Source organism: Neophocaena asiaeorientalis, unplaced genomic scaffold, assembly GCF_003031525.2.
Source record: "Neophocaena asiaeorientalis asiaeorientalis breed wild unplaced genomic scaffold, Neophocaena_asiaeorientalis_V1.1 scaffold140, whole genome shotgun sequence".
Taxonomy (NCBI): Eukaryota; Metazoa; Chordata; class Mammalia; order Artiodactyla; family Phocoenidae; genus Neophocaena; species Neophocaena asiaeorientalis.
In genome coordinates this window covers 371,786-392,798 of record NW_020173729.1, presented here as the reverse complement: position 1 = coordinate 392,798, position 21,013 = coordinate 371,786, and the positions used below count along the sequence as shown (strand labels likewise).

Sequence of the window (21,013 nt, the reverse complement as noted above, 5' to 3'; positions counted from 1 at the left end):
GAAGACCTCCTTGCAGTAGAATCTGGACTCAAATAACTGGGTTGAAATTCCTGTTTGATGCTTGCTCGCTGTGTGACCCTCCCCCTTTATTTCCTTTTAATTGCCCTGGTTTTCTTATCTGTAAGACAGATGCTGTTATTTCAATTACAGTATTCTCTTACACATTTTCTCTTGCATATTGGGATTTTTCTCATTAATCTTCTAATATACCACTCATGTAGACTATTCTTTTTTTTTTTTTTTTTTTTAAGGAAGTTACATTTAAGAAAATAGGACTTTGGAATCAGACATTCTTGGGTTCTATAAAAGTTCACTTCTTAAAGTTATCTGTTAACATGTGTCAGAGTTTTATCTAACTAATGAGGGAACAATCAGGAAGACCAAAGAACTGCTACTAAGAGTATTTGAGCATCAGGAGTTCATGTATTCATTTAGGAAAGGGATGCCAATATAAAATTGCAAAGCTACATAGAAGTCTCATTAACTTTCTGAAGGAAAAGGAAGCCATATCATCTTGGAAACTTGGAATGTAAAACAGTGAGTTCAATTTATATATCATCATGGTCTTTATCATCATCTCCAGTATCAGCAAACTGGATTGTTTCATCATCTCCAGCACCAAATATATCTTTTTCATTGATTTTAGCATGTTTTGGAAGCTTGCCATATACCTTCAGACTTATAGCTTTATCTGCATTGTATTTTGAAATTACATCAGCTTTGTTATCCTGATAGGCAGACCAACCAATAAGATATCTGACGTATTTATTTAAACCATTTTCCTCATTTTTCCTTCGATATGGCATAGCTTCTTTACACATCAAAGCACATTGCTTCTACTCATTCATTTCCCAACGTTCTGATTACCTGAGCATACGCTTATTCATACGCTTTACACACCAACCGTTTTTGGATTCATTTTCTTTCTTACCCTTGTACCTGTTTTTACCTTCTTTACCTTTATTCTTGGGCATGGCAATGCTTCCCAGCATCTCAAATTCCTTTCCTGTGGTGGCAGTGGTGGCTGCTCCTTTGAGTGGCACACAGGACAAAGTAGCACGTGGTAATATGGAACCACATGTGTGGGAGAGTTTTGAGACTGAGCTTTTCTAAGACATACTTAGCAGCATCAAAATTCTTTTCTTGCCTCTTCCCTTTCTGTGTATGTTAATATTCTTAAGGTTTTCTGGGGACAGGTAAAGAGTAATCTTTACTCTTATGCTTTCTTAGCCTTATTACTAAGGTGGACCTCTCTGCTTGTGTCTTTACTGAATGTCCCAAGGATTCAATGAGGACTTTTTATCTTGTTTGTGAGAACATGGATGATTCCTGGCCCTGTGTAAGCTGGGAATTATTCACCTTTTATTACCTGGCAATTATTCTTTCCCGGAAGTTGTTTTTGCTCAACCTTAATTTGCATATGCAAATTGGTATTCAGGTAAAATTTAAGTAGAAATTCCCCTCCACCCCCCCTTAAAAATATTGGTCTTTTCATTGTTCTCTGACTTCAGGACTTCCCTCCCCCGCCCCCACCCCCGCCAAATAATTGCTGCTTTGGCCTTTCTGTGCTCTGACCTCACCTGTCTTTTCTTTTTTTTTGGAATTTGGGGGTCATGGCTGAGACTGGCATCATAAATATGAGATTCATTAGTATATGATGGTATTGAAAGCTGTGAGAGGGAATTCAACTTAGAGATGAGTCTACGTAGAAAACACTCCAGAGTTCAGAGGTCAGGGAGTTGAAGGGAAATAAGCAAAGGTGATGAGAATGGGGAATCAGCTGGAGGAAAACTGGGAGAGAGTGGGCCATAGATGCCAATTAAAAAAAAAAGAGGGGAGATATGAAGGAGGAAGATATAAATCAGTTCAAATATTTCAGGTAATTAAGATGAGAACTGCAATTTTTTTTTGAATTTTATTTTTTATACAGCAGGTTCTTATTAGTTATTTATTTTATACATATTAGTGTCTATATGTCAATCCCAATCTCCCAGTTCATCTCACCACCACCACCACCACCCCCTCCTGCTTTCCCCCATTGGGGTCCATGTTTGTTCTCTACATCTGTGTCTCTATTTCTGTCTTGCAGACTGGTTCATCTGTACCATTTTTCTAGATTCCACATATATGTGTTAATATACGATATTTGTTTTTCTCTTTCTGACTTACTTCACTCTGTAAGACAGTCTCTAGATCCGTCCACATCTCTACAAATGACCGAAATTCGTTCCCTTTTATGGCTGAGTAATGTTCCATTGTGTATATGTGCCACATCTTCTTCATCCAGTCGTCTGTCGGTGGGCATTTAGGTTGATTCCACGACCTGGCTATTGTAAATAGTGCTGCAGTGAATATTGGTTTGCATGTGTCCTTTTGAATTATGGTTTCTCAGGGTATATGCCCAGTAGTAGGATTGTGGGGTCATATGGTAATTCTATTTTTAGTTTATTAAGGAACGTCTGTACTGTTCTTCATAGTGGCTGTATCAATTTACATTCCCACCAACAATGCAAGAGGGTTCCCTTTTCTCCACACCCTCTCCAGCATTTATTGTTTGCAGATTTTCTGATGATGCCCATTCTAACGGGTGTGAGGTGATACCTCATTATAGTTTTGGTTTGCATTTCTCTAATAATTAGTGATGCTGAACAGTTTTTCATGTGCTTCTTGGCCATCTGTATGTCTTCTTTGGGGAAATGTCTATTTAGGTCTTCTGCCCATTTTTTGATTGGGTTGTTTGTTTTTTTAATATTGAGCTTTATAAGCTGTTTGTATATTTTGGAGACTAGTCCTTAGTCCGTTGATTTGTTTGTAAATATTTTCTCCCATTCTGAGGGTTGTCTTTTCATCTTGTTTATAGTTTCTGGCCTTACATTTAGGTGTTTAATCCATTTCAATTTATTTTTCTGTATGGTGTTAGGAAGTGTTCTAAGTTCATTCTTTTACATGTAGCTGTCCAGTTTCCCCAGCACCACTTATTGAGGAGACTGTTTTTTCTCCGTTGTATATCCTGTCCTCCTTTGTCATAGATTAGTTGACCATATGTGCGTGGGTTTATCGCTGGGCTTTCTATCCTGTCCATTGATCTATGTTTCTGTTTTTGTGCCAGTACCATATTGTCTTCATTACTGTAGCTCTGTAGGATAGTCTGAAGTCAGGGAGTCTGATTCCTCTAGCTCCATTTTTTTTTTTTTCCCTCAAGATTGCTTTGGCTATTTGGGGTCATTTGTGTCTCCATACAAATTTAAAGGTTTTTTTGTTCTCATTCTGCAAAAATGCCACTGGTAATTTGATAGGGATTGCCCTGAATCTGTAGATTGCTTTGGGTAGTACAGTCATTTTCACAATATTGATTCTTCCAATCCAAGAGCATGGTATATCTCTCCATCTGTTCGTGCCATCTTTGATTTCTTTCATCAGTGTCTTATAGTTTTCTGAGTACAGGTCTTTTATCTCCCTAGGTAGGTTTATTCCTAGGTATTATATTATTTTTGTTGCAGTGGTGAATGCGATTGTTTCCTTAATTTCTCTTTCTGATCTTTTGTTCTTAGTGTATAGGAATGCAAGAGATTTCTGTGCATTAATTTTGTATCCTGTAACTTCACCAAATTCACAAATGAGCTCTAGTAGTTTTCTGGTGGCATCTTTAGGATTCTCTATGTATAGTATCATGTCATCTGCAAACAGTGATAGTTTTACTCCTTCTCTTCCAGTTTATATTCCTTTTATTTCTTTTTCTTCTCTGATTGCCATGGTTAGGACTTCAAAAACTATGTTGAATAATAGTGGTGAGAGTGGACATCCTTGTCTTTTTCCTGATCTTAGAGGAAATGCTTTCAGTTTTTCACCATTGAGAATGGTGTTTGCTCTGGGTTTGTCGTATATGGCCTTTATGATGTTGAGGTAGATTCCCTCTGTGCCCACTTTCTGGAGATTTTTATCATAAATGGGTGTTGACTTTGTCAAAAGCTTTTTCTGCATCTATTGACATGATCATATGGTTTTTATTTGTCATTTTGTTAATATGGTGTATCACATTGATTGTTTTGTGTAGATTGGGGAATCCTTGCATCCCTGGATAAATCCCATTTGATCGTGGTGTATGATCCTTTTAATATGTTGTTGGATTGTATTTGCTAGTATTTTGTTGAGGATTTTTGCATCTATATTCATCAGTGATATTGGTCTGTAATTTTCTTTTTTGTAGTATCTTTGTCTGATTTTGGTATCAGGGTGATGGTGGCCTCACAGAATGAGTTTGGGAGTGTTCCTTCCCTGCAATTTTTTGGAAGAGTTTGAGAAGGATGGGTGTTAGCTCTTCTCTAAATGTTAGATAGAATTCACTTGTGAAGCCATCTGGACTTTTGTTTGTTGGAAGATTTTTAATCACAGATTCAATTTTGTTACTTGTGCTTGATCTATTCATATTTTCTGTTTTTTCCTGGTTCAGTCTTAGAAGGTTATACCTCTAAGAATTTGTCCATTTCTTCCAGATTGTCCATTTTATTGGCTGAGAGTTGCTTGTAGTAGTCTCTTATGATGCTTTGTATTTCTGTGGTGTCCATTGTAACTTCTCCTTTTTCATTTCTAATTTTATTGATTTGAGTCCTGTCCCTCTTTTTCTTGATGAGTCTGGCTAAAGGTTTATCAATTTTGTTTATATTCTCAAAGAACCAGCTTTTAGTTTTATTGATATTTGCTATTGTTTTCTTTCTTTCTGTTTCACTTATTTCTGCTCTGATCTTTATGATTTCTTTGCTTCTGCTAACTTTGGGTTTTCTTTGTTCTTCTTTCTGTAGTTCCTTTAGGTGTAAGGTTAGATTGTTTATTTGAGATTTTTCTTATTTCTTGAGGTAGGCTTGTATTGGTATAAACTTCCGTCTTAGAACTGCTTTTGCTGCATTGCATAGGTTTTGGATTGTCATGTTTTCATTGCCATTTGTTTCTATGTATTTTTTTATTTCCTCTTTGATTTCTTCAGTGATTTCTTGGTTATTTAGTAGCACACTCTTTGGCCTCCATGTGTTCGTGTTTTTTACATTTTTTCCCCTGTAACTCATTTCTAATCTCATAGTGTTGTGGTCAGAAAAGATGCTTGATATGATTTCAATTTTCTTAAATTTACTGAGGCTTGATTTGTGACCCAAGATGTGACCTATCCTGGAGAATGTTCTGTATGCACTTGAGAAGAAAGTGTAATCTGCTGGTTTTGGATGGAATGTCCTATAAATACCAGTTAAATCTCTCTGGTCTGTTGTGTCATTTAAAGCTCTGTTTCCTTATTTATTTTCATTTTGGGTGATCTGTCCATTGGTGTAAGTGAGGTGTTAAAGTCCTCCACTATTATTGTGTTACTGTCGATTTCCTCTTTTATGGCTGTTAGCATTTACCTTATGTATTGAGGTACTCCTGTGTTGGGTGCATATATATTTATAATTGTTATGTATTCCTCTTGAATTGATCCCTTGATCATTAGGTAGTGTGCTTCCTTGTCTCTTGTAACATTCTTTATTTTAAAGTCTATTTTATCTGATATGAGTTTTGCTACTCCAGCCTTCTTTTGATTTCCATTTGCATGGAATATCTTTTTCCATCCCCTCACTTTCAGTCTGTATGTGTCCCTAGGTCTGAAATGGGTCTCTTGTATCTGCATATATATGAGTCTTGTTTTTGTATCCATTCAGCAAGCCTGTGTCTTTTGCTTGGAGCATTTAATCCATTCATATTTAAGGTAATTATCGATATGTGTGTTCCTATGACCATTTTCTTAATTGTTTTGGGTTTGGTTTTGTAGGTCATTTTCTTTTGTGTTTCCCGTTTAGAGAATTTCCTTTAGCATTTGTTGTAAAGCTGGTTTGGTGGTGCTGAATTCTCTTAGCTTTTGCTTGTCTGTAAAGCTTTTGATTTCTCCATTGAATCTGAATGAAATCCTTGCCAGGTAGATTAATCTTGGTTGTAGATTCTTCCCTTTCATCACTTTAAATATATTGAGTACTCCCTTCTGGCTTGTAGCGTTTCCGCTGAGAAATCAGCTGTTAACCTTATGGGAGTTCCCTTGTATGTTATTTGTCATATTTCCCTTGTTGCTTTTAATAATTTTTCTTTGTCTTTAATTTTTGTTCGTTTGATTACTATGTGTCTCAGCATGTTTCTCCTTGGGGTTATCCTGCCTGGGACTCTCTGCGCTTCCTGGACTTGGTTGGCTATTTCCTTTCCCATGTTAGGGAAGTTTTCAACCATAATCTCTTCATATATTTTCTTGGGTCCTTACCCTCTCTCTTTTCCTTTTGGGACCCCTATAATGCTAATGTTGGTGTATTTAATGTTGTCCCAGAGGTCTCTTAGGCTGTCTTCATTTCATTCTTTTTTCTTTATTCTGTTCTGCAGCAGTGAATTCCACCATTCTGTCTTCCAGGTCACTTATCTGTTCTTCTGCCTCAGTTATTCTGATGTTGATTCCCTCTAGTGTAGTTTTCATTTCATTTATTGTATTGTTCATCTCTGTTTGTTTTTTAATTCTTCTATGTCTTTGTTAAACATTTCTTGCATCTTCTCGATCTTTGCCTCCATTCTTTTTCCAAGGTCCTGGATCATCTTCACTATCATTATTCTGAATTCTTTTTCTGGAAGTTGCCTATCTCTATTTCATTTAGTTGTTTTTCTGGGGTCTTATCTTGTTCGTTCATAGTCCTCTGCCTTTTCATTTTGTCTGTCTTCCTGTGAATGTGTTATGTTCCACAGGCTGCAGGATTGTAGTTCTTCTTGCTTCTGCTGTCTGTCCTCTGGTGGATGAGTCTATCTAAGAGGCTTATCCTCACCTGTCTTTTCAACTCAGCAATGTACTGACTTCTGTTTGGGTTTCTGCTCCAGCATCCTGCAGTCCCAAAAGTCCTTTCAGAAAGACATGCTAGGTAATTATAGGGCTCGCCTTTTTTGTTTCCCTTTTTTTTGGAATCACTTTTGAGCTACCTGTTGTCCAATGTCATATATGTAGTTTATCCAGTTTTCTAGTTGCTTACATATCAAAATTAATTCTGGATTATATTACTCCCTGATGGGTGAAAGTAGAGATCTCTTAACACTTTTAAATTGAAGAATGATATTCTTAGCAAGTGATACATCCTGCACATCCTGTAAATAAAACCTGCTTTGGCTGCTTTTCGTCTAATACTAGTTACTAGTCAACTGATGCATTAAATTAAAGTTAGTATAACCCTAACTAATAGGCTGATTCTTTTGGGTACTTTTATGCCTCTCTGAAGAGCACTGTTTGTTTTATGGTACTTTTTTTTCGATTAAACATGATTCAATATAGCTAAAAAACAAAAACAGAAACCTTAACATAACTCTTACTTAGTATAGAAACTTTTTGCTAATAAAAAACAAATCTGTTTTATATTCCATCTATTGAGATACAGTGAAATAGTGTAAATTTAGTACTGCTGATTATTTCTTTAAAATTCTTCCAGTTAGTTTAAAAGCATTGGTAATTGGAAGTAGAATGTAGATATAAACTGGTGTGAAGTTGAGAATGTCTCATTAAGTTTGGAATTTAAAAAAAGGATGTATTTGGTGAAGAACCATACAGTGAGCCTAAAGTGTTTTTTTTTTTTTTTTTTTAAGGATCTGAGGTGCTCATGAAAGAGTTAAAGACGTATGCGTATGGTTGATTCGGTTGGCAACATGAGCTTCATTCTTCATCATTAGTGTTTACAGTGTTTCAGTTACTATACTAGGTACAAGGTGCCCTATCTGGTAGTCTTTTTTTTTTCCTATGGTATTCTTAGTCGAAAGACTTGAAATTCTTAGGGGAATGTTTGAAAATGAGTCAGTAGTAGCATTGTGATTTGAACGTTGTGTGCTCAGGCTTAAAGAAGGCATTTTTGTCTCTAGCATCAGAATTGCCTATAAGTAAATCTTAAGAAAAAATTCTGAAGAAATTTATAGCCATGATTTACATATCTCTCAAGGGATAAGGGTCAGGGTTATAATTATAGATGAGAGAACTATAAATGCACTAACTCTAACAGATGGTACCAAAATGTCTGAGTTTTTGTTACTTTTATTATTTCTTAAAAACTGTTTAATGATACCTGTAAAAATTACTGCTTCTAGATACAGCTATTAGGTTTGGTATAGCAAAAGATTGTTTAACTCTTTAATTTTTTTGATAACAGATACAAAATGCAGATACCTAATTATTCAAAATCTTTTAGATACTAATGACTATTCACTTGCGAGAAAATTTAAAGTGATATATGACAGCCACTAGATCCATTTGTCAAACCCGCTTTTGGTTTTGGTCTGTTATTGCTGAAAGAGATGGGTCTACCCATAGTGTTACCTAGGTGACATGGATGCACTGCATTTCATCTTTCTAAATTGTTTACCATTGAAATTCATGGATTAGGTTTGTTATTTTGGTTGCGTGTTCCCTTGTTACTTTGCTACTAAAGAGTGATAATCCCTCAATAATAATGGTTTTGGTCAGCCAAGCCATATTGCTTTGATTCATTTGAAGTCGAGAACAGGACTCCATAACGAAATAGATCTGGCTATGAATCTTGGCTCCTTCTGGCTTTGTGACCTTAGGTGAATTACTTAACCTCTGCTGGTATGTTTGATATTAGTATAGTTAACTAGTTAAATGAGTGAACACTGGAGCCAGTTTGTGAGGATTTGAATCCTGGTTGTGCTACTTAATAAGCTGTGTAACTTTGGGCAGGTCACTAACTTTTCTGCTTCCTCTTTCTCATCTGCAAATTAGAGATAATTATAGTATCTATCTGTATAACACTTGGAGTGTTTTATACCTACCTGGCATATAGTGAGCACTCATACATGTTTGCTAGTATTATCTTCTATAAAACGAGGACAGAAATAACATAAGAAAGATGTTATGAGGCCTGAATGAATAAATAAATAAAACACTTTGCACAGAGACTTAGTAAATATTCAGTAAATGGTGGCACTCTAAGGGGATTAATATTAATGATGATGCAGCAGATGTGCCTGCGAAGTAAGTGTAGATCCAGGATTTGTAACTGAAGAGACCATACTGGAGCTCCGTTGCTAATTGCTGAGGACAACACAGTGTGTTCCAACATTCTGTTAGGTCACTTATACAGAACAAATCAACTTTTATATCCTAGCTGGTGCACAAGATGTGGCAGATGAAAAATTCTATCCAATAAGACTTCAGAATTGCAATCTTGGTGTACCTACTGTAATACAGTTTGGGATTGGCCACACTCCACAGCTGGCCAAGGAAGTAAAAGCATTTACATCAGCCATATTAAAGATACAATATAAAACTTTTCTCAATATGAAGGGTTATTTAGAAGTTTTGAAAAACGGATAGCGAGTCATGATGCAGGCTCCTATGATTCTACCCAACTCTAAAATCTGTTTTCCCCTTCTGTAGTAATAGAATCCTGATTTTTTTTTTAGCTTAGGCACATTGATGCCTGGAAGAAAAGACTATATTTCCCAGCTATGTGACTAAGTTCTGGCAAGTAGAAGCATTACGTGTGTGCTTGCACTGATTCAGCTGTAAGAGACCCCATTTTGCTGTTCAGTTTCTTTTCTTCTTTTTGACCTGTATTGAAGACATGGTAACTGGAACTTTAGCAAACATTTTGGGCCATGAGGTGATCTTGATGATGGAAGTTAGGTACCTAGAGTGGTGGAAAAGTTAGAAGCTTTGGCCCCTGAGGATACTTGCAACCACTGTCTCCTATATCACCTATCTGTAGACAACTTATACAAAAGGAAAAAATAAACCTCAATCTTGTTTAAGCCAAGTTACTGCTGTGTTTGGGTATTCTGTAATGTGTAGAATATATTCCTGAGGGGAAGGAGCATAAATAATAAAGCACCACTGAGATTTAATGGCTGGTGTACAATGTGGGGTGTGTGGGGGAACTTAAGATAAATGAGAATTGAAGGGGAGTAGCATAAATGACTCAGGGATTGAGAAGATTGTGGATCTACTTTGATTATACTGGTGAAATTTTATTAGATTAATGGGAAACATGAAACTATTTTATGGGGAAAATATTTAACAATACAGTAACATTTGTACAATTAGTTTTTAAATTACATTTTGTTGGATATTGGGGGTGGTTAGAGGAGCTGGCAAAATTGATGGCGGAGCATAAATCGTTTTTGTCATTAGAATATTGACAGTTTTTCATAGATTGCTATTGTTAGGTTGTTATGCTATTGTTAAATGAAGTACTCATAACTTTGTAGTTTTTTTCTGGTAAATATATTCTTATTAATGATACTTTGGGTGTCTCCTCTAAAAATTTCGGATTGGCAAATATGGAAAAAAATTTAGAAGACATTGGATTAGCTATTTTCTGTAGAAGAGGTTGAGAAGAGATTATTTTGAAGCCTAAACAGCAAATGGTTGAGATTATTTCACTCTTTTACATAAGGCTTATTCTAAAATGTTGATTATGTGTTGATACCTGGGCCCTCACTTTTAAATGGTTTGTGTGACACCAGAATAATTGACTTGACATATTTAATTCAGTAGCTTTGGATAGACAAAGGTTTAGATGCCTGAGCTGAGAATGTTACAGTCTCTTTAATCATGTTGCCTAATTTATGATTTGGTTTTATTTGGGTAGTGTGGAATTACAGGCCTAGAAAGACTTCAGGAGGTCATATATTTTATTGTAGTTTATCAAATGTGTTTCCTATATAGTTTTGATCTTTGTTTTTCCTTGTGGATCTATTCATTCCTTTCCATATATCTCTTATCATTTAAATTTTGTTTACTCAAAGGCTAGTAACAATTAAGTACCGTACATACTTTACTCGTCACTTTTTATCATCTTATTTCCTTTTCTTCTTTGTTTTATAGATTTTCCTGGACAGTACACATAACTTGAGTGGTGTGGAAATACCGCATACTCTCAAATCTCTAGCTGTCCATTCTATGTGATAGAATATCTTCTTCAAGAATAAATTCCTTTTGGTGATGGCAGTATAATATTCCATTATAATATTATTAGTTTTTCAGTCTTTAATATAAATCTTTGCTAATTTGGAGTATCTAATTTGATGTGTTTTAACGTATCTTTACTTAGTAATGAACTTGAATATCCATCTGTCTATTTATCTATATTTTAATCATTTGTATCAACCGCATAATAAAGTCTTCTGCACGAGGGCTTAACTTACTTGGTTTTGAATTCTGTGTCTTCTAGTTACTAATTATGTGACCTTGAATATGGTTTTGTAATTGATTGGCAGCATAGTGTCATGAAAGGGCATTACATTTATAGACAAAAGACCTCTACTCTGACCTTAGCTTATACTAGCTTTGTAAATGCTTTGAGCAAATTACTTAATTGGTGTGAGCTACAGTTCCTCATCTGTAAAGGGGTGGCAAATCATAATTATAGTTTTTTTGAGGAATAAATTGAAATCATAAATTATATAGCACTACCCAGATATAAAACAATAAAATACTTTGTCTTCACTTTTTAAAAAATACAGGAATATTTTATTGTTATGAGATTTTTTTTTTCCCTTGGACTTTTTATCTCATAACTGGAAGTTTGTATTTTTTGACCACTTTCACTCAGTTTACTTACCTCCCACACTCCCAGCCTTTAGCAATCACCAATCTGTTCTCTGTATCTGTGAGTTTGGGTTCTTTTTAGATTCCACATATAAGTGAGATAATACAGTATTTGTCTTTTTCTGTCTCTTTTATTTTACTCACCATAATGCTGTCAACCTTCATCCATGTTGTTGCAAGTGGCAGGATTTTCTTTTTTTATGTGGCATACTATTCCATTATATATATTATATCCCATTTTCTTTATCCATTCTCTCTTGATAGACACTTAAATTGTTTCCATATCTTGGCTGTTGTTCTAGTGAACAATATAATGTTCCAGTGAACATGAAGCTGCAGATATCTTTTTGAAATACTGATTTTGTTCCTTTGGATAAATACCCAGAAGTGGCATTGCTGATCATATGGTAGTTCTGTTTTTAATTTTTTGAGGAACTGCCGTACTGTTTTCCATAGTGGCTGCACCAGTTTGCACTCCTGCTAACAATACACAAGGGTTACCTTTTCTCCACATCCTCATGAGCACTTGTTATTTCTTGTCTTTTTGATAAAAATCTGTGTGAGGTGGTATCTCATTGTGGTTTTGATTTGCGTTTTGCTGATGATCAGTGGTGTTGAGCACCTCTTCATGTACCTGTTGGCCATTTGTATGTTGTCTTTGGAGAGATGTCTATTTAGATCCTCTGTCCGTTTTTAAAATGGATTGTTAATTTTTTCTGTTGAGTTGTATGAGTTCTCAATATATTTTAGACATTAATCCCTTATCAGATATATGGCTTCCAAATATTTTATAGGTTGTTGCCTTTTCATTTTGTTTATGGTTTCCTTTGCTATGTAGAAGCTTTTTAGTTTGATGTAGTTCCACTTGTTTATTTTTGCTTCTGTTGCCTTTTTTGCTTTTGATGTCAAATTAAAAAAATCACTGCCAAGACTGATGTCAAGAAGGCGTTAAAATTTTATGGTGCAAAGTCAATGGAATTAAGGAAAGGCTAACCATGACTCCTTTATTTACTGATAATTAATCATAGCTTTTATTTATCAATCCCATACTACATGCTAGTCACCATGACTAGCACTTTCCATACATATCTCAGTTCAAGACTACTTTAAATATTCATTTAAACTAGCAAAAGTAAATAAATTAAAGAGAGTTAATAGCCTAACTCAACCAAAATATAATAATAATAGCTATAATAATTGTAGTTATTATGTTTTAACTCTAATTGGTCCATAATGAATGTTATTACCTAATTTACAGAGAGGTTAAATAATTTGGCCACTGTCACACAGCTAGAAAGTGGAGGAAATGGGCAAACACTGTTCTAGTTGACTCTAAAACTCACTCTCTATTAAGCCTCCAATGATTACATTGCTAAATGTTATTGAGTGCATCTCTGTATAGATGTTTTACTAGTTTCTTTAAGTATTGCATTAAAAATACATAAGTTGTTACAATCTACTGGTGTATTGATGTTTTACCAGTTTGAGTGAAGTGTAGAAAGTTTACCTCTAAAGTTCCATTACTCTCTCTCACATGATGGTCTTAAATATTTCCTCCACATATATTTAGAACTACAACAGTTGTATACTTTTTTGCTTCACCTGTCAAACATAATGTAGAAAACTCAAGAACAGAAGGTTAAGTATATTTACCCATGTTTTTGCTATTTCCTATGCTCTTTCTTCCTTCTTGGATTTGAGAAGCAAAAAGAAAACTCAGAGAACTTACTGCCTGCCGTGTTGTTCCATTAGTCCCTAGATCCCTAGCAGGTCTGCCTTTGCTTTCCACCTTACACAGTCATCTTGTTTCACCTCTCTGATTACTTCATTGTTCAGTGGCCGACTCTTAAGGAGAAATATCCCAAATCTGTCTACCTCAGGCGAATTGTTTGACGAATGACAGCTTATTACTTCTTTAGAATTTTGCAGTCAACAATATTTACTATAAATGGGGAACAAAAAACTACATGTTTATTGTAAAAGCTTTTGAGAATCCTGAGAATTATTGGTGGTCAAGAGCAAAGAAATGTGTAAGTAACCCAGTGAGGAAACTGAGGTTGCTTTTATAAAACAAACATTAATAAACCATTAAGTGTTAAAAAAAAAAAAAGTGGCCAGGGTTTTTTAGCTGTTCATAGTGGGAGGGATGGGGAGAAGTACATCTTTTCCATCTTGGTCTGGAACTGAAAGTTGCTTCACTGTACTTGAAATGTAAAAAAAATTAGGTCACCTGGAGTTGTTTTATCTAGTTTTCCTAATAGTGTGCTATTTAGAAGGAAAAGCTTGAGGCCCTTAAATCTCTGGATTGAGTTAGACTCGACATATCCTAGTGATATAGTTGCTTATCCTTGGGTTAAAAAGTACGTGTGAAGGAGATTTTCTAGCTTCCCTTGCAATTCTTGAAGTGAGCAGGTTCTTAATAACAATAATAAAAAAAAAAGGTGTCATTGATTTTGGTTCTGCCACTTACTGACTTTATGACTTTATTTAATCTCAGTGTGCCTTAATTTCCTCCACTGTAAAATGGGGATAATAGTACTTATAAGATTGTTGAAAAGATTAAATAGTATTATAATTGTGAAGTAAAGAGAAAAGTACCTTGCATTCAGGAAGCACTCTATAAATGTAGCTGTTTTCATCATTATACTTAGAATGATAGGCCCATATGATAGGAATTATTACAGTCATTTCAAGGATAGAAAATTCAGGCTCAGAGAAAGTAAGATGCCTTGCCTGATTCTTTTCTGGCCCAATTCTATTTAAGTATTATTAGGAAATACACCCAGAGCTGTCTGACCTTACAGCGTATACTTTTCCAAGGTATGATGCTACGCATCAACATCATCAAATCCCTCTGCATCCTGCATTTTCACCTAACATTATATTATGTGTATTTGCCTTCATACTTTACATTTTAAACCGAGCTATAACATCTCACCAGTGATTGCACCATAATTTATCTAAACTTCTCTTATTTTAGGATATATAAATTGTCTCTATGCCGCCCATCTGGTTCATGTATTAATGAATTGAATGCTAGCCAATAATATCGGTATATTATTCTTTATACATGCTGTAGTAAAGATTAGCGTTTAAAGGGCATCATGCCTCTTATATGAGGATTGAAATGTGTTGGTTTTTTTTTTTTTTTTTTTTGCGGTACGCGGGCCTCTCACTGCTGTGGCCTCTCCTGTTGCGGAGCACAGGCTCCGGACACGCAGGCTCAGCGGCCATGGCTCACGGGCCCAGCCGCTCCGCGGCATGTGGGATCTTCCAGGACTGGGACACAAACCTGTGTCCCCTGCATCGGCAGGCAGACTCTCAACCACTGCGCCACCAGGGAAGCCCTGAAATGTGTTTTTAAAAAACGTATATCCCACTAAAATTTTCAGTAGCATAATATGTTTATTACACTTTTGAATCTCTGTTGTTCTGTAGAAACTCTTTTAAATCTCTTTGAATCTGAATTTTTAAATCTCTATTGTTATTTAGAAAGAGTTCTCTAGAAAGATTGTGCCTCTTTAGTCATTATTTGTTGTATGAGACTTGTAATTTTTGCTATACATCTGTTGGCCCTTATTAACTATTAAATGTAGTATTGGAGGAGTCTGCAGGTTATCAAGAGTTGGCTTGAGTGTCTTTGTTTTGAAATTATATTTGGATATATTTCTTTCTGAGCATCTACTTTTGACATTTTCTGCATGTAAATATAAATGAATAAACATGAAAATGACTTTGAATCTTAGTTCTAATTCTTCGAAAACTTTATTTTTATTTTGCCTAGGATTTTGACTATAGATATTAAATAAATATATGCACATTGTGTAATATTCATGCATTCACTTTTTTCTACAAATATTAATACAAGGCTTGTTCTGTTTTAGGCACTGTGCTCTAAATCCCTGCTCTATTGGTACATATCTTTTATTATAGGAAATAAATAAGCCAATAAGTATTGTGATAGAGAATAATGGGGGGTGGTGAGTGCTTTTTTTTTTTTTTAAAGACAAGATATTGTAGCATTCTTGTAGGGTTTTATAGTCATTCATTCTTGCTTTCACGGTACGGATTTTGTTTTGGCGCCTACCCTTAGGGATAAATCCTGATTAGTCTAAGCCATGATAGTAATCCCATTTCACTTACCAGTGATTGATTTTGCAAAGGATGAGGTGACTCACTCTTGTTAATAGGATATGCAAATTTGAGGGAGACTTCTTTCAGTAGTTTCCTTTAAAATGAGACTGACTAGAAGAAATTACCAATTGTTCTTTTACCCGTAATTACTTGTGGCTGGAATTGAGGCAGCTAACTTGTTACCGTGAAGAGAGCTAGGACGAGGACAGAGGCTGTCATGCCAAGCAGGCAGAATAGAAAGATGAAAAGAGTTTTTTGACTATTTCATGGAGCAGTTGAATTAACTAACTTTTTGTCAATTGAGAAATTTATTTCCTTATTTTTAAAGCCATTTTGAGTTGGATTTTCATAATAATAATGTTGTTATTATATTATTATTATAATAATGTTCATAATGTCATAATTGATACATATTGTCATGGACTGTCCCTGAAAAGAGGTGACATTTAAGTAGAGGTTTGAATTATAAGAATAAGCCAAAGGGATTTCAGCTCAGGTAGAAGGAACAGCAAGAATGAAGGCCCCATGATAGGTTAAGAACTTGATGTATTCTAAAAACTGGCAGAAGGCTGGTATACCTAGTTTCTGATGGCAAGGGAAAGATAATAGTACCAATGTTTATAAATTGTGTTACAGTTTCTAAACCACTTTTACTTATATTATTTAATGTGATCTTCACAATTAAGTGAAGTGACCATTTTGTAGTTTGGTAAACTGCCCGTATATTTATAGCCAGTGATTGATTTGAAATGGTTGCTCTTTCTACTATATGATGTTACCAATCGAGTGTATATTATGTATATACTTCATAACCAGATGAAATGGTAAGATATACATTTTATTTGAATTTGTTAGTGTTCCCACTTTTCAGCGGTATTGATTTATTTAAGGTGGAAGGTACATATGCAAAGGCCAGATTTCTGGATCCATTTGAATAGTATAAATAAATGGCATCAGTAAACACAACCTGGTGTGTTATCTTGAGTTAAGGTGAGTGAGATGCTCCTGATAGAAACCTCATAAATGTGGTTATGTGTTTGTACTTCATAACTAGGAAGATTAATTTCTAAGATATTGGCTGGTCTCAGTGAATTAATATTTTGTGCTCATGTAGTTAAGATACCTGGCATTTTAAGTTCATATGTGTATATACTGTGACCTTACTGATAAGCATACAATGAGAGTATGATAGATGACTCTGTAAGTAATGAATGAAAATTGAATTTTATAATCTTGGTAGGGGCTTTATAAAAATTTCCTTTTCTTTCCTCTCCTGCCCTTCCCTCTTTTTCCCTTCCATGCTTTTCCCTTCCCTCACTTTCTCTCTTTCCTTCCTCCCCTGCCTTACTCCCTTCATTCCACACATCAGTTTAGTTATTTCACCAATTGCTTCTATACAAATAAGTTGATTTCAACTAGCATGAAAGGACCATCTTAATTTATGATACTGTTTTTACTTGCTTTTTCCTACTTCTTTCTTAAATTAATAAACAATTTTATTACTGCCCTTTTCCCATATATGGAGGCTGGACAGTAAGAAAGATTTTAAATAAGTTCTTCAACAGTACTTAATTTGAAAATGAACTGAGATCAGTTGAGAAGATATTTAAATATATAGTCTTGGACCTATATTAATTTAGAATTGACTTGAATTATATATGCATAGGGCTCTTTAAATATTTGTACTTTGTAATTGATAAATAGCTTTTCTCTAAAAATTTCATTTATATTTCTCTTTATCAACCTGATGCCTTTAAAATATAACAGTCATGCTTAAACTTTGCTACATTATAGTAGTCATTCATTAAATTTGCTGAATAAATTATTTTATTTTTCTGTTGAAATTTTCAGTTTATTCTGTTACATTGAATTACTTTAAGAAGCACTCTGTAACAATGATTTGCTTTTTATTCTTTCCAGTTGTTAAAAAATTCTTCTAAAGATGATAACTCTAAACTATAGTAGATATTTATTACAATCTAAGGAATCATTATTATTTGAATATTTATGATGCTTTCTTTCACTTTGAGAAAAAGATAGGCTACGAAGAAGATTCAGAACAGTTTCAGTATAGTTTGTTAATTATATTACTAGTTATTTTAGTTGATTCTCACTTTGAAATGTGTAAAAGATAAAATTTTCACATTAATATTTGGATTGAAGTTGATCATATGTGTAGAATAGTTACTTCTGGTTTTTTCATTAAAAGTAGGAATGTACAATGATGATTTTGCTGAAGAAAATCTGTCTCATTGAAACTCAAAATGCAAGCACATAATTTAGCCATTTAATGAATTGGCATCCTTCAATTATTGACATTTTCAATTATATTCACAAAATGGAGATAGTTTAAATTTTCTGTTATGATTTTTCAACTTTATTGAAGCATAACTTACATCAATAAAATGTACATATATTAAGTGTACACTTAGATGATTTTTCTTAAATCTATACCTTCTTATAACTGTCATTCCCCTTTTTAATCAGTTGTCTGCTTGTTCCCTGGCAATCAGTGGTCTGATTTTAGTCACTATATGTTAGTTTCTCTGTTCTAGAGCTTCATATAAATGTGTATTCTTTTTTTGTCCCTGACATCTTTTGCCAGGCATGTTTTAGAGATTCATCCATGTTGTGTAAATCAGTAGTTTGTTCCTGTTTCGTACTGTATAATATTCCATTTATATGAATGTATTACATTTACTTATCCATTTAGCTGTTGGTTAGACACTTGGATTTTTTCAAATTTTTGATTCATTAATAAAGTGGCTGTTGTGTCTTCTATAAATATTTGGTGGAATTCACACATAAAGCCAGGTGGGCCTAGAGTTTTCTTTGTGGGAAGGTTTATTAATACACATTCATCATCTTTAATAGATATAAGGCTCTGTGGCTATTCAGGTTATTTATTCCTTTTTGATTGAGCATTGGCAGTTTATTTTAAGAAATTTATCCATTTCAAGTCTGGTTTCATATTTATTGACCCAATGTTGTTCATAATATTTCCTTATTATCCTTTTGTAGCATCTGTAGTGATGCTTCCTCTTTCATTCCTTATATTGGCAGCTTATGTCTTCTTTTTTTCCCGTTGATTAGTTCATCTAGAATATTATCAATTTTATTGACCTTTTCAAGGAATTTGTTTTTAGTTTCATTGATTTTTTTCCCTCTATTGTTTATCTGTTTTATATTTCATTGATAGAATTTACGATGTGAAGCTTTCACCTATTTCACCAAACTTTCAAATACTTTCACACTTCTTGAAGTATAATGTAGGGACTTTAAAACCATTTTCTTGGGACTTCCCTTGTGGTGCAGTGGTTAAGAATCTGCCTGCCAATGCAGGGGACATGGGTTCGATCCCTGGTCGGGGGAAATCCCACATGCTGCAGAATAACTAGGCCTGTGCGCCACAACTACTGAGTTTGTGCTCTAGAGCCTGCGAGCCACAACTACTGAGCCTGTGTGCCACAACTACTGAAGCCCATGTACCTAGAGCCCGTACTCCACAACAAGAGACGCCACCGCAATGAGAAGCCTGCACGCCACAGCTAGAGAAAGCACGCATGCAGCAATGAAGACCCAATGCAGCCAAAAATAAAGAAATCAATTTTTAAAATTTTTTTAAAAATTAAAAAATTAAAAACCATATCCTTTTTTCTGCCTGTCATACATCTTATGACATTGTTACAAACCCTATAGTATTTGTTATTTTAGTTTTAAAGAATCAAATGTATTTTGTTTTTTGAATCAAATTTATTTTAAAAGAAATTAAAAATGAGAAAAAGTTTCACTTATACCTGCTCATAAATTTGTTCATTGTTTACATTCAAGTTTCCATCCACATGATTTTCTTTAAGCCTGAAAAGCATCCCTTTAAATATGTCTTGTAGAATGTATCTGTTGGCAACAAGTTTTTTTCAGCATTTGTTTTCTGAAAATGTATTTATTTTGCCTTTATCTTTTAAAAGCTTTTTATTTTGGAATAATTTTAGAATTGTAGAAACTTTGCAAAGAAAGTACAGAGAGTTTTCATATACTTTTTGCCCAGGTTCTCCTAATGTTAACATCTTACATAGCCTGATACATTTGTCAAAAGTAATAAATTAGGGCTTCCCTGGTGGCGCAGTGGTTGAAAGTCTGCCTGCCAATGCAGGGGACACGGGTTCATGCCCCGGTCCGGGAGGATCCCACATGCTGCGGAGCGGCTGGGCCCGTGAGCCATGGCCACTGAGCCTGTGCCTCTGGAGCCTGTGCTCCGCAACGGGAGAGGCCACAACAGTGAGAGGCCCGCATACCGCAAAAAAAAAAAAAAAGTAATAAATTAACAGGGTGCAATATTATTTACTAAACTACACACTGTATTTGGGTTTCACCAGTTTCTCCACAGTGTCCCTTTTCTCTTCCAAGATCTAATCCTAGATACCGTGTCTCCTTAGTCTTCTCTAATCTGGGACAGTTACTTCGTTATTTCATGTTTTTTATGACCTTGATAGTTTTGAAGAGTATATTTGGCTCAGGTATTTTGTTGGATGACGCTCAGTTTGGGATTTTTTGGTATTTTTTCTCATTTTTAGACTGGAATTATGGGTTTGTGGGTTGAATACCACAGAGATAATGTGCCCTTCTTCAGTACCATTTAGAGTTGTTTCATCAGTGTAAAAATTTTCCCTGGAGCCCCTTGGATAATCAGCCCTTCCTTACAGCTTCAGTCCTTGGCAGCTGCTGATCTGTTTTTTCACCCTGTAGTTTTCCTTTTGCCATAATGTTAGATAAATGAATTACACAATATGTATCTTTTGGTTCTAGCTTTCTTCACCTAGCAAAATGCATTTAAGATTCACCCTTTTTTTTTTTTTAACATCTTCATTGGAGTATAACTGCTTTACAATGTTGTGTTAGTTTCTGCTGTATAACAAAGTGAATCAGCTATACGTATACATATATCCCCATATCCCTTCCCTCTTGCATCTCCCTCTCACTCTCCCTATCCCACCCCTCTGTTATGGTATTTTTTTTTCTCTTTCTGACTCACTTCACTCTGTATGACAGTCTCTAGATCCATCCACCTCACTACAAATAACTCAACTTTGTTTCGTTTTGTGGCTGAGTAATATTCCATTGTATATGTGTGCCACATCTTCTTTATCCATTCATCTGTCAATGGACACTTAGGTTGCTTCCATGTCTTGGCTATTGTAAACAGAGCTGCAGTGTACATTGTAGTACATGATTCTTTTTTTTTTTTTTTTTTTTTTTTTTTTGTGAACTGGGGCTCTCAGTCTT

General features: G+C 34.8%; 1 protein-coding gene and 1 pseudogene across 7 annotated transcripts in view; one reads left to right on the top strand and one right to left on the bottom strand.

The window, feature by feature from the left end:
- FUT8 (fucosyltransferase 8) overlaps window positions 1-21,013 on the top strand; it is a 321,926-nt gene that overhangs the window by 137,900 nt on the left and 163,013 nt on the right. The gene's annotated exons all lie outside the window — the stretch shown is intronic.
- Window positions 549-974, bottom strand: LOC112403400 (eukaryotic translation initiation factor 1A, X-chromosomal-like; annotated as a pseudogene).